The 12,702-nt window shown below is 39.5% G+C and overlaps 1 protein-coding gene across 14 annotated transcripts in view; it reads right to left on the bottom strand.

Moving 5' to 3' along the window:
• znf185.S (zinc finger protein 185 with LIM domain S homeolog) overlaps positions 1-4,190 on the bottom strand; it is an 89,061-nt gene extending 84,871 nt beyond the window's left edge. For 4 of the 14 annotated variants that reach the window (XM_018233088.2, XM_018233085.2, XM_018233096.2 and 1 more), the window contains exon 1: positions 3,954-4,188. The gene's annotated coding sequence lies outside the window, so the exon portion shown is untranslated. Of the gene's footprint in view, positions 1-3,953 lie in introns of all 14 variants that reach the window. The other 10 variants (XM_041575048.1, XM_018233092.2, XM_018233086.2 and 7 more) reach the window with 5 other exon arrangements.
• Between the last annotated feature and the right edge of the window lie 8,512 nt (positions 4,191-12,702).

Consider the following 12,702-nt stretch of genomic DNA (forward strand, 5'->3'; position numbering starts at 1 on the left):
TATTGTATGTTGTGGTTACTATTGTAATTGGCAGTGGGCAGAGTTTGTATGTTATTTTCTAAAGTACGATTTTTTTCTGGTTTTTAGAGTTTTAAAGGGGAAACACCATTTTTTCGTAGAAAAAAAAAAACTTGAATTTTTCGAGATTTATTCAACCACAAGGCTGCTAAAAGTCCAAATAAAAAAGTACTCCATCTCAAACCTGCCAAAGTCATGTAGAAGTCAATGGCAGATGTCGCTTTTACAATTGGAAGATATCCTGATCTGTGCTGGGTTTCATACAAAATTCTGAAAAATTCATGGTTTTCGGGTGATTTATCAAGTATTTTCTAGCACCAGATTTTTTCAAGTTCATTTATTGAAAAATAAGGTAAAGATGGGGATGGGAGTTTGGACGACTAGTGGTTTTACTAAAATAATGAGACATTTTCAGATTTTAGTAAATAACCCTTTAGGGAGTTAATTACTAAATTCTGATTGCAAAAATCCCCAAAGAAAATTGTGATTTTTTTTTTAGTATAAAATCGGACTTTTAAAAAATCATGAAATTTTATGAATTTATTATACCCCGAGGAGAAGTCCCAATGATTTTTTGATGTGCACTGTTTTTCGTGCAATAACCCGAAGATTTTGGAGTTTACGGGGAAAAAACATACAAAATCTGAGTTTTCGAGTGAAAGCAAATTTTTGGGAAAATCTAATAATAAATACGTCGAAAAAACCTGTGCGGATTAGATCAGAGTTTGTATCTGGAAATGTTTAGATAAATTCGGATTTTGATCAATAACCCCCTGAATGTCTGTAGTATGAACATCCTAATGCCCTATTAATAGGCTGGTCAACCTCTGCGAATGTGTTAAAGCAAAGGGGTCGTTCTAGTAGTTCTGCTGTATTTACTCTGCTTCTGCTACATTTCTTTATTAGATTAATGGTACCCATGGTATTTTTCTTGCGGAGACCTTCCCAAATGCTTGCAATTGTTTAGAATCAATGGGGGTCATTTATAAAGTTTGCGCAGCACATATTTGTTTGCAAATGGTTGTATTGCCCATGTTTTTCCCTAACCGCTAAAAAATTGCACTGCTGTGCGTCTTTCCGGTTTTTGCAAATTCACATTGGTTATACATTTTTGCAAATGGCTCACAAATGAGATGGGTGTTTGTGTGAGTGCGCCCACTGTGCGAGGTTGTTGTGCGCGAAAATATCGTTGACGATAACTTAAATTCGCAAAACTGTTTTGTGAATATTTTCGCCGCCAAATTTGTGGCGTAATTCAGTCGCAGAGTGTGCACATAAATATTCACAATTTGCAAATTTTGACATATTTAAAAACTTTTATAGATGGAAAAAAAAAAATCGCAATTCTATTTGCACCACACTTATTCAGCTTTATAAATATAACCATGTGCAGGGCAAATATATTGACTTTGCGAACCAATGAGCCCCAGTGACTTTTATAATCAGTGGGAATCACCATGCGTTTGGCAGCTGAAAAAATTCCATGTCACCTCTTCTGGAAAATAATCACAGCGGCATCCAAAAGCAGTCATGTGGCTACAGGGAGCTGTGATGTAAGGGCTAAACTACATAGAAGAATTTTAAGGATGGTGTCCTACAAGCTGAATATACTGTAGTTATAATTGGGACTAAAAGAACAATCAAATATGTAATCTACATCATGACACGGCACACCTTTTGGAAGTGAACGCTGCATGATGCGCCTGCATCTGACAAGATAAAATCTGATCAATGGTATAACTAAATCTTACTGGGCCCCATAGCTAATTCAATTTGGGCCCCCAAAACATTGGTAAGTTGACCTATTGCACTAAGATGTTGGCCTTTCTGGGCCCCTTACACTCCTGGGCCCCCTGCAACTGCAGGGTCTGCTTCCTTTGTAGTTACGCCCTTGAATCCGATGGTGCTTGACAGACTTTTTCTTCTCATTAAAATATATTAACTCTCGGATGTTGATGCAGGAACAAAACACACCATCCGACTTTATCTGATCCGAATTACATTATAGTTACGGGGAGTCAGATTTTGCAGGATCATACAGAATATTGTGCTGTTGCTTGACAAGGTTTAGTAGGTCAGATAAAAATCAATGAATAAGTACAAATAAGGCATGAAACTGGTAGGGCATATGGAGATGACAACTATTTTAATGTAGCTTCAAATAAAGATTTTTTTAAAGGGGTCATGTCATGATTATTTCTATATTACACTGTTACACTGCAAATGATTCACTCCTAACCCAACAAGTATATTTTTTTTTTAACTGTAATATTGGTGTGTAGGCAGCCATCTCAGGTTATTTTGCCTGGTCATGTGCTTTCAGAGAGGCCAGCACTTCATTATGGAACTGCTTTCGGGCAGGCTGTTGTTTTTCCTACTCAGTGTAACTGAAGGAGTCGCAGTGGGACATGGAATTTTACTATTGAGCTCTGTTCTTAGATCTACCAGGCAGTTGTTATCTTGTGTCAGGGAGCTGCTATCTGGTTACCTTTCCATTGTTAGGCTGCTGGGGTGGGGGAGGGAGGAGGTGTCATCAACTTGCAGTACAACAGTAACGCCTGACTGAAGTTTGGAAGAACATTTGGGAAATTGACAATATGTCTAGCCCCATGTCAGATTTCAAAATTAAATATAAAAAAATTGGTTTGTTCTTTTCAGTACAGATTTTTGCTGGAGCTACACTAACTGATGTGTTTTGAAAAAAACAAACATGTTTTCCCATGACTGTATCCCTATTATTTTTGTGGCCTTTGTGGAATCCTTGAGTGCCTAAATGCCCATTTTCTTGGTTTGTCGGATTACCACTCCCTCTGCTGAGGGTCTGGAGCTGGTACACTAGGACAACCTGTGCTGTTGATATGTTAAGAAGATCACATCTGACCCACAAAATATCATCAAAATCTCCCAAATAGTTCAGCTCTCTATGTAAACACCTGTTTATCAGGAAAGATTTATACAGTAAGGGCTAAAATACACAGGTGATTTTGATCAGATTTTGTGGATCAGATTTTATCTGTCAAGTGATTTTGTAGTATTTTACAAAATCTGAACCCCTTAGCTGTCTGTTGGATGGTATCTTTTGTTCATGCACCTACACCCAACTACCAATGGATTTCATTGAGAAATAAAAGTCTATGCAACTACTTTCCGATAGACAAGTTAGAAAAAAATCTATAATTTGTCATTGATCTGCAATCTATTGATCTGATACAATGCTACAAGATCTTCTGAGTAGTTTAGACCTTAAAGTGGACCTGTCACCAAGACACAAAAATCTGTATAATAAAAGTCCTTTTCAAATTAAACATGAAATCCAATTTCTATTTTTTATTAAAGCATTCATGGCCGTTGTAAGCTCATTTAAAAATCCCAGCTGTCAATCAAATATTGTCTACCCCTCCTCTATGCCATGGGCATAGAGGCGGGGCAGACAATTACTTTCACTTTCCATTCAGCACTTCCTAGATGTCACTGCTCTCCCCGCATTCCCCTGTTCTCTTTATCATTTAATTGTGTAGCCAGTGCATGGAAATGGATAGCGGATCCCCCATTCTGGTGCACAGACAAGATTTTGAGATGATGCAAGGCTTGTCTTAATAACAGTGTCCACAAAATGGCTGCTGCCTGCTTGCTATCATTTTGAATTCCCAGACTGAAGGAAACAAGATTCAAATAATTTATATAGTGTAATTAAAGTTAATTTTGCTTGACTAATGTGATAAAATAGGATTTTGAATAATTTTTTTGGGTGATGGGTCCCCTTTAAGCAATGGTTTTTAGACTTCTTTGCCCAAGTTCCATGTTCATATATCTTTAAACTTATTCTGAGGACCTCAGAATAAGTTTAAAGATATATGGAAATATTGTTTTACCAGCCTTCAGCCATAGCTCTAAGGATACACAGAACAGGAAAGCAGCCTCATCCCAAATCTTACCTTGGCTAGGATTGCAGAAGTATCTTAGAGACTCAGTAGATTTTCTCACTTTCTCTCCAAATATATGTATGGTATTGTTTGAATGTTACATGTTCCACAAAAACAAATATTATAGTTTGAATTCTGGTAAACCATTCATGGGTCCATATGGGAGACCTGTAGTCTTCAAAAATGCCTAGCAGTATATACTGTGGCTGCAGAAAGGCTCCGGACATGGGAGCTGACTGAGACACAATTGCTTATGAGCTGCCTGAGACACAATTGCTTATGAGCTGCAGGTTGTTCTCACCGCAGCACTTGCTTATCTTTGCGTAAATGCGAATGAGGCTCTGGCCACTGGACATTAAACAAATGCACTGCATTACAATACAGGAGGGGCACCAAGCTTAAAACCCCTCACAGCCAAACAAGTTTATTAGCATTACAAATGGTAGCAAAATCCTCAAATGAATTCAACTATCTCAAGTATATTTACAGTATGCTTTTTACTGGCGTGTAGCCACTATAGTAAGGGGAAAGCAATATTGACGATATAATTATAGGAGAAGTAAGTAGGATGCTCGAAACAGCTCCTCATAGACATGGAGGCCCATTTATCAAGATTCTGATTTTCGTGATTTTAGGCTTTGGGCACACGGGCTGAAGGCTTGGCTGCTCTCAGCTTGCACATTTTTTCAGGGTGAGAGCAGCAAATCCACTCCGTGGCCCATCCTTGTTCTTTGGAATTGATTTCACTTGTGTGTGCTCACACATGGAGAGAAGGTCTGCGTGAAAACACCTGCCTTTGCTTATTTGGGCTAATCTCTGCTGTGTGTGAGTGCACGCAAGTGGGAGCAATTCAAATCAACAAAGATGGGACACGGAGCGGAACCGCTGCTCTCAACCTGCAAGAATACGCAGGCTGAGAGCAGCTGAACCTTCAGCCCATAGTCGTAGTGGTTTTTTTTTTTTTGAAACAACAAAAGAACTAATATTCACTAAAACCCACAAATGCCAAGTCATTTATCAAAACAACTTAATATATAAGCACGAATGAAAAAGAATATGGAAACCTCAAAATCCTCTTTTTCAGAAGAATTTTCTTACAGATAAAAGTGTAGAAAAGCCCGAAAACCACTAAAATCACCAAGCAAAGAAAGATTTTCCAATTGAATAAGGACAGCTCCCATTGACCTCTGCATCTTCTATTTCTGTTTTTGTGGTTTGTCATTTCATAAATGACATATTTTTCATGATTGTGGGATAAAGAATCAATTCAAGGGAATAAAAACAATACAAACATTAGTAAATCGGCACCTTAGTGTGAAATCATGTGACCAGTAGATGCAAACTCTTGTCAGGTGTTTTTAGCCCTAGTTTATGTGGGCTAAACAGTCCTATGTAACATTGCCCTAAAAAAAATAAACAGATATATAGGTAGGGGTGCCACCTTTTCTGGAAAAAAATACCGGCCTTCCTATATATTTATCTTTTTTCCCTATTAATAACATTGGGATCAGCCATCATTTTTACCAACCGGGCCGATAAAATACCGGCCAGGTGGCAACCCTATGTACAGGGCTTCCTCAACTTACAAACATCCGACTTACATACAACTCACACTTAGAAACAGAGACTATTACAGTAACACACTGTGCTGTGGCGTAACTATAGAGGAAGCAGACCCCGCAGTTGCAGGGGGGCCCTGCTTATAGCAGAGGTCCCCAACCTTTTTCACTCATGACCAACATTCAGATATATAAAAAGTTAGGGAGCAACACAAGCATGAAAAATATTCCTGGGGTACCAAATAAGGGCTGTGATTGGCCATTTGATAGCCCCTATGTGGACTGTTTGGCAGTACACCTGTTTTTTATGCATCAAAAACTTGCCTCTAAGCCAGGAAGCAACATCCAAGGGGTTGGCAAGCAACATGTTGCTCACGAGTTACTGGTTGGGGATCACTGCTCTATATCTAATAAGAAAACCACTTCCTCCCCAGCCCCCTCCCAGCGAAGAAGGGGACACAATTTGGGGTGGGTATGGGTGGAGTCGGGGCTGGTGTGGGCGGAGTCAGGCACTGTAGAGGTGGGGCTTGGCGGGGGTGGTATAATGGGGATCAGGGTGCAATGGGCCCTTCTGAAGGTTTTTTTGCAGGGGGGGTCCGGCGTACTCTTGTTACGCCTCTGATACAGTGGTTTGCTTAGCCTTTATTAACATTTAGGGCAGATTTATCAAGGGTCGAATTTCAAATAAAAAAAAAAAAACTTTGAAATTCGAATAAAAAAAGAACAACCAATATTTATTAAAAAAAAAAAAAAATCTAAGTTTTTTTTCCTGGTGAATAGGCTGTTTTCGTTCAAATTCGAATCAAAGTAAAATCGAATTCGATCGAATTGGAATTTAAGTTTTTTTAAAAACAACTTCGATTTTTCAAAGTCCTCCGGCGATGCGTTTTCAATAGTCGCCCAAAGTTGCCTCACACTGCGTGTGCATTAACGCAGGCGACTTTGCATTGTAGCCTATGGGGAAAAACGCTGAGGCAGTTCGGGGAGATAGTCGCTCAAAAGACGAGGTGATTAGTCGCCAGGCGACAAAATCTCCCCGAATCACCTCGTGTGGCCTTAACCTTAAGGACATACCCTAGACCCTATCTTGTATGTAACCCGAGGACTGACTGTACAAATGCCTTCAGTTACGGCAAATACAAGTGTCACACTGGGCATATTGTGGTTTTGTGTCAGAAGATAATTGTCATTGTGCTCTTAGAGATAAAAGTCAGTGACAGTAGTTGTGTTTGTGGCACACGCAAACCGGCAAAAGGCCAAAGTACACCCAGCTGCCATTACTCTAAATGGTGGAATTAATAACAGCAATGGCTTTCACTGCAAAGCCAAAACAAAATTGCACAAACAAAAACAATCAAATGTAATTGCTATCTCCGCATGTGATTTGTTAATCACAATAAATGTTGTTTGTAATTATACACTGGGGGGGAGATCTGAATGTTAAGGCACAGCTCACGCACTGTATGTTCATCTTTCATTCCTTGGCAATAACAATGCATTTAATATATACAATTACAAAGTATCTGATTATATATGTCATGCAGTCAGCGTCTCTAGTTAATTCAGTGACTGCATTTGTTCCGAGCATTCCTCTTACTTCAAAGGACATGTATTTTCTTGTACTGCAATATAGGTGTTCCCTGAATTTACAGGTGAGAAAGAAAAATAATATTTTAGCATTTACAAATTGTGAATATGTACTAAGGGGCATATTTATAAAGGCATTGAAATACAGCAAACATTGGCAGTTAGCTGCACCTTCAAATCTACTTATTAAGGTGATTACTTTATGGGTGGTCATAGGAAACTTCTGCAGCAGAAACAAAACTTCTTTGTAGTTAAAGGGATTATGTCAGGATTTTTATGATGTGGTTTTTATTTCTAAATTACACTGTTTACACTGCAAATAAATCACTCTACAGTATACAATTTCATTGCTGAACCAGCAAGTGTATTTTTTTTTTAGTTGTAATATTAGTGTGTAGGCAGCCACCACAGGTCATTTTGCCTGGTCATGTGCTTTCAGAAAGAGCCAGCACTTTAGGATGAAACTGCTTTCTGTCAGGCTGTTCTTTCTCCTACTCAGTGTAACAACTATTGAGTGCTGTTTTTAGATCTACCAGGCAGCTTTTAGCTTGTGTTAGGGAGCTGCTATCTGGTTACCTTCCCATTGTTCTGTTGTTTGGCTGCTGGGGGGGGGGAAGGGAGGGGGGTGATATCACTCCAACTTGCAGTACAGCAGTAAAGAGTGACTGAAGTTTATCAGAGCACAAGTCACATGACTGGGGCAGCTGGGAAACTGACAATATGTCTAGCCCCATGTCAGATTTCAAAATTAAATAAACAAAAAAATCTGTTTGCTCTTTTGAGAAATGGATTTCAGTGCAGAATTCTTCTGGAGCAGCACTATTAACTGATACGTTTTGAAAACAGTATCCCTTTGATGAGTTCTTGGATCGAAGACACATCATCAAATGACGTACAGGTATAGGATCAGTTATAAGGAACCCGTTAATCAGAAAGCTACAAATTATGGGATGGCCATCTCCCATAGACTTCATTTTAATTGAATAATTTACATTTTAAAAAATAAGGGATGCAGTGGGACTTTATAGAAATGAATAATGTTTTATACCAACACACCTATAAAAAGGCCCCTAATATTAAATTAAGAATATTACTGACCATTCCTTTCCAGCCTTGCAGTAATAATAATACTTAAATAATACAATAAATATAAAAATAAGGGATGCACTGAATCCACTATTTTGGATTCAGGCGAACCCCTGAATCCTTCGCAAAAGATTTATCCGAATACCGAACTGAATCCGAATGCTAATTTGCATATGCACGTTAGGGGTGGGAAGGGGAAAACATTTTTTACTTTCTTGTTTTCTGACAAAAAGTCACGCAATTTCCCTCCCGCCCCTAATTTGCATATGCAAATTAGGATTCGGATTCGGTTGGGCCGTGAAGAAGGATTCAGCCGAATCCGAATCCTGCTGAAAAAAGCCGTATCCCGAACCAAATCCTGGATTCGGTGCATCCCTAATATAAATCCTAACTAAAGGGGAAAAAAAGATCTATATTGTTATTTTAAAAACAAGGTTACTTAACAAAATATAAATGGAATAAAGGATGGTATTTTGTGCAATATTGCTTCCTATGTCTGTATCATATTAAATCATCTACTGCTGCAATAACTGTGGAGGACATAAAAGACACAACATGATCTAGAACAGTGATCCCCAACCAGTATCTCGTGAGCAACATGTTGCTCTCCAACCCTGTGGATGTTGCTCCCAGTGGCCTCAAAGCAGGAGCTTATTTTTGAATTCTAGTCTTGGAGGCAAGTTTTGGTTGTATAAAAACCAGGAGCATTGCAAAACATAGTCTCAATGTAGGTTGACAATCCACATAGGGGCTACCAAATGGCCAATCACAGCACTTATTTGGCACCCCAAGAACATTTTTCATGCTTGTGTTGCTCCTCAACTCCTCTTACTTCTGAATGTTGCTCACGGGTTCAAAAGGTTGGAGATCCCTGATCTAGAATAACTAGAGATACATGATAATGTAGGGTAAAGAAATGCCTTTAAATTTCTAATGGTCCATGCTTTTGTCAATTTAGTCAATAAGAAATTCAAGAATGATGAAAAAGGTCCGTTCACCTTATATGTTAATAACATACACATTAATACACTTTGCAACTGGCCAATGAAAGATCCCACATCTCCAACCTAAAGAGAGTGGTGTATATATATATATATATATATATATATATATATATACAGTATATATATATACACAGTATATATATATATATATATATATATATATATATATATATATATATATATATATATATATATATATATATATATATATATATATATAAAAATGTTATTGTTACACCCATTGCGGTGGATGGAACTGGAGGTTCCTCTCATGTCAGAAACCTAAAATTACTTCCGTAGGGTGTTTACAAAAGAAGTTTCATTCATAGGTTACCACCTACAACCCATCCCACATTAAAAATCTGACTCAACCAGTAAGCAATACGATTTCACAGCTGGCTGCATTTTGTAACTGGAACGACTCTTTTGTGACAGTTTCTATTACAAATGTGTAAAGCTATTACAAGTAGTAAACAGTAAAGTATTTATACAGTAAAATACTGACTGAGCAGCTGGTACTTTCTTTGTATCCTTCAACGTGAAATCATAATATGAGCAAATATTACTACTGCTACAGGTATGGAACCTGTCATCCAGAATGCCTGGGACCCAGGGTTTTCCAGATAATGGATCTTTCTGTAATTTGGATCTTCATATCTTAGTCTACTAGAAAATCATCCTCATTGCTTCCAATAAGGATGAATTATATCTTAGTTTGGATCACGTACAAGGTACTGTTTTATTATTGCAGAGAAAAAGGAAAGGAGATTAAGGGTCAGGGCACACAGAAAAATCTCTTGTTCGGGGCGACTAATCTCCCCAAACTGCCTCCCCTGCCTTCCCGCCGGCTGTCCCGAAGTCGCCCAAAATTGCCTGACAAAGAAACTTAGAGCATCTTCGGAAAACGAATCTTTCCAAGCAGGGCCGATTTATAACTATAGAACACCCAACCCGATCCGCCCCCTGCTCCACTGGCACCCAACCCTCTCCCCCGTGCACCCGACCCTCTGCCCCCTGCACCTGACCCGCCGCCCCCTGCACCCGACCCTGCTGCGCCGACCTGCTGCCCCCTGCCCCCGACCTGCTTCCACAATCCCCATACACAACCCGTTACTCTCGTGCAGCCCCACTGCTCACCTCCATCACTTCAGTAGATTCTTGTTTGCCAGCGCTGGGGACTAGATGGGCGGGAGATTCTAACTGCCAAATCTCCTGCTCAGTCCCAAGTTTCAATGCAGCCAGCGGGCAGCATGCCGCCCCCAGCTCTCTGTAGTGCCATGCCCACCTAAGGGCTGGAGACCACAGGCCAAGTCCTTTTTATACAGGTCCTGCAACACCAAGGGGTAAATTTACTAAGTGGTCAAGATTCGCCATCGACGGATTCACACCCATCGCAAAACACTTTTCCAGGTGAAAATTCGCTGGGACAACGCTAATTTACTAGTATCCAAAGTTTCGCCCTGGCCGATGGACGCTGGTGAATTTTCTCTAGCGTTACTTCGCCAATGCAAGCAAATCAAATTGAAGATGTGCTAGCATTCAATTCTGCCTAGCACAAATTCGTTAGAGATCTTGCACTCAGGCTAATTTGCATACGGCGGGAAATTTAAAGTTGAATGGACCTCTTTCTATTACATGTTGCACTTCACCTGGTCTTAGCTGGCGAAGGCAATTTTGGCTAAAGCTAACGTTCAGTAAAATCCGCATTTTAGTGAATTTGCGGAGTGACGTCCATTCGCCAGACTGAAAAGTCGCTTGGCAATATAGTGCAAATCACCGCTAGCGTCTATCTCTTTCTCTAGTGACGCCTGCGCCTGTTAGTAAATTGGGGAAGTCCCTGCAGGCGGTAACTCTGGCGAATCAGCGTTAGTCACTTCGCACTTTAGTAAATCTGCCCCCAAGACCTAAGAAACACTATACTTCTGTCAATACATATGCATGCAGAAACCACACTGTTACCATCACTGATGGAATCAAATTGGTAACTTGCTTTCAGTGTTTAATAAAACAATGGGAACCCCATGTCTCAAGATATAGCTTCAAAAATTATTGATATAATACTTAGCAGTACTGCAGCTCAAATGTAAACGACTAAAATCATTGACACCGTGCTTCAATGTTCCTAATCAGTGGGAGTGTCCCTGACTGCACATGTACAAATCTCTAACACAGTTCAATTGATTTCCAACAGGCTACATAATTGTCTCCTCTTCAAATGATTGATCCCTCTAGTGCAATTTCACAAAAGTTGATTGGCCAGTTTAAAACCAGAACGATTGATAGCCTGATGTGGCAATTGTATTCACTTGCTTACCAAGAGGAGACCTGCATTGTTCAATCTCATAATGTGGCACATGAGCCTGTAGGCCAAGAGTCTCTTGTGCTGGATGGAACATATAAGCGAGTCCGGATTTTTTGAAAATCGAACCGCATTGTCGAGGGCTGTAAAACTGGATGTTCACAACCCTACAGTCATTACAGCACAGAATTATTTGCAAAACTTTTGGTACATCAAATATTTGATGGAAAACCACAGGGTGGGAAGGGGAAAACATATTTTACTTGTTTTTTACCTTGTTTTCACACGATTTCCCTCCCCACCCCTAACTTGCATATGCAAATTAGGATTTGGTTTGGCTGAGCAGAAGGATTCGCATGAATCCGGCTGAAGAAGGCCGAATCCTGAGCGAATCCCAAACCCATATAAAAACAAACAAACAAACATGGTTTCTGTTCTTTGTCCTTCTAGAAACAATAGGATGGAAGAATACAAATTGAAGGTTATTTCCAGTGGGGGTGCATAGCAAAAGCACAGAAATCTCTAATTGTAGTGTGTGTTAAACAGAGCTGTTACATAATGGCAATTTGAATGACAACCATCTAGAGAAGACAGAAGATAGATAGAAGACTATGGTAAATGCTTTCCTAATAAGATCAGTCCACAGCTCTTTAAACAAGATGTCAGTCATGGGAGATGCGGTGTCACCCGCATGAAGCTTCGGGCTGCAAACTCCTTTGCATGAAAGGTGAACTTTGTTTTTGAAAGGCAACAAGGTGCATCACTGTTGATAGAGACAAGCTTGAATGCTCGACCATGTTTTTTTGTGTGTTGGAGTAGTTGTCTACTTTTAGGGGCAGATTTATCAAAGGTCAAGGTGAAGTTTCGAAGTGAAAAAAAATTTTGAGCTATTTTTTGTGTACTTCGACTATGGAATAGTCATACTTCGATTCTAATTTGAAAAAACTTAGAAATTCGAAGGTCGAATTTTTTTGAAGTACTGTCTCATTAAAACTTTGACCATTTGCCACCTAAAGCTGCCTTAGTGCTGTTTTAGCCTATGAAAACTCCGAATTGAAGTACGATCGCATGATTCAAAGTAGGCCCACTTCGGCCCACTTCGACCCCAAAAAAACTTTGACATCCAGTCGATTGGTCTTTTTGAATTCGAAGTTCAACGTTTTATTAACTTTGACCTTCGATAAATATGCCCCTTAATATAAAGCATGTAAAATGGGATATAGTTG

The sequence above is a fragment of the Xenopus laevis genome, chromosome 8S, assembly GCF_017654675.1.
Source record: "Xenopus laevis strain J_2021 chromosome 8S, Xenopus_laevis_v10.1, whole genome shotgun sequence".
NCBI classification, from domain to species: domain Eukaryota; kingdom Metazoa; phylum Chordata; class Amphibia; order Anura; family Pipidae; genus Xenopus; species Xenopus laevis.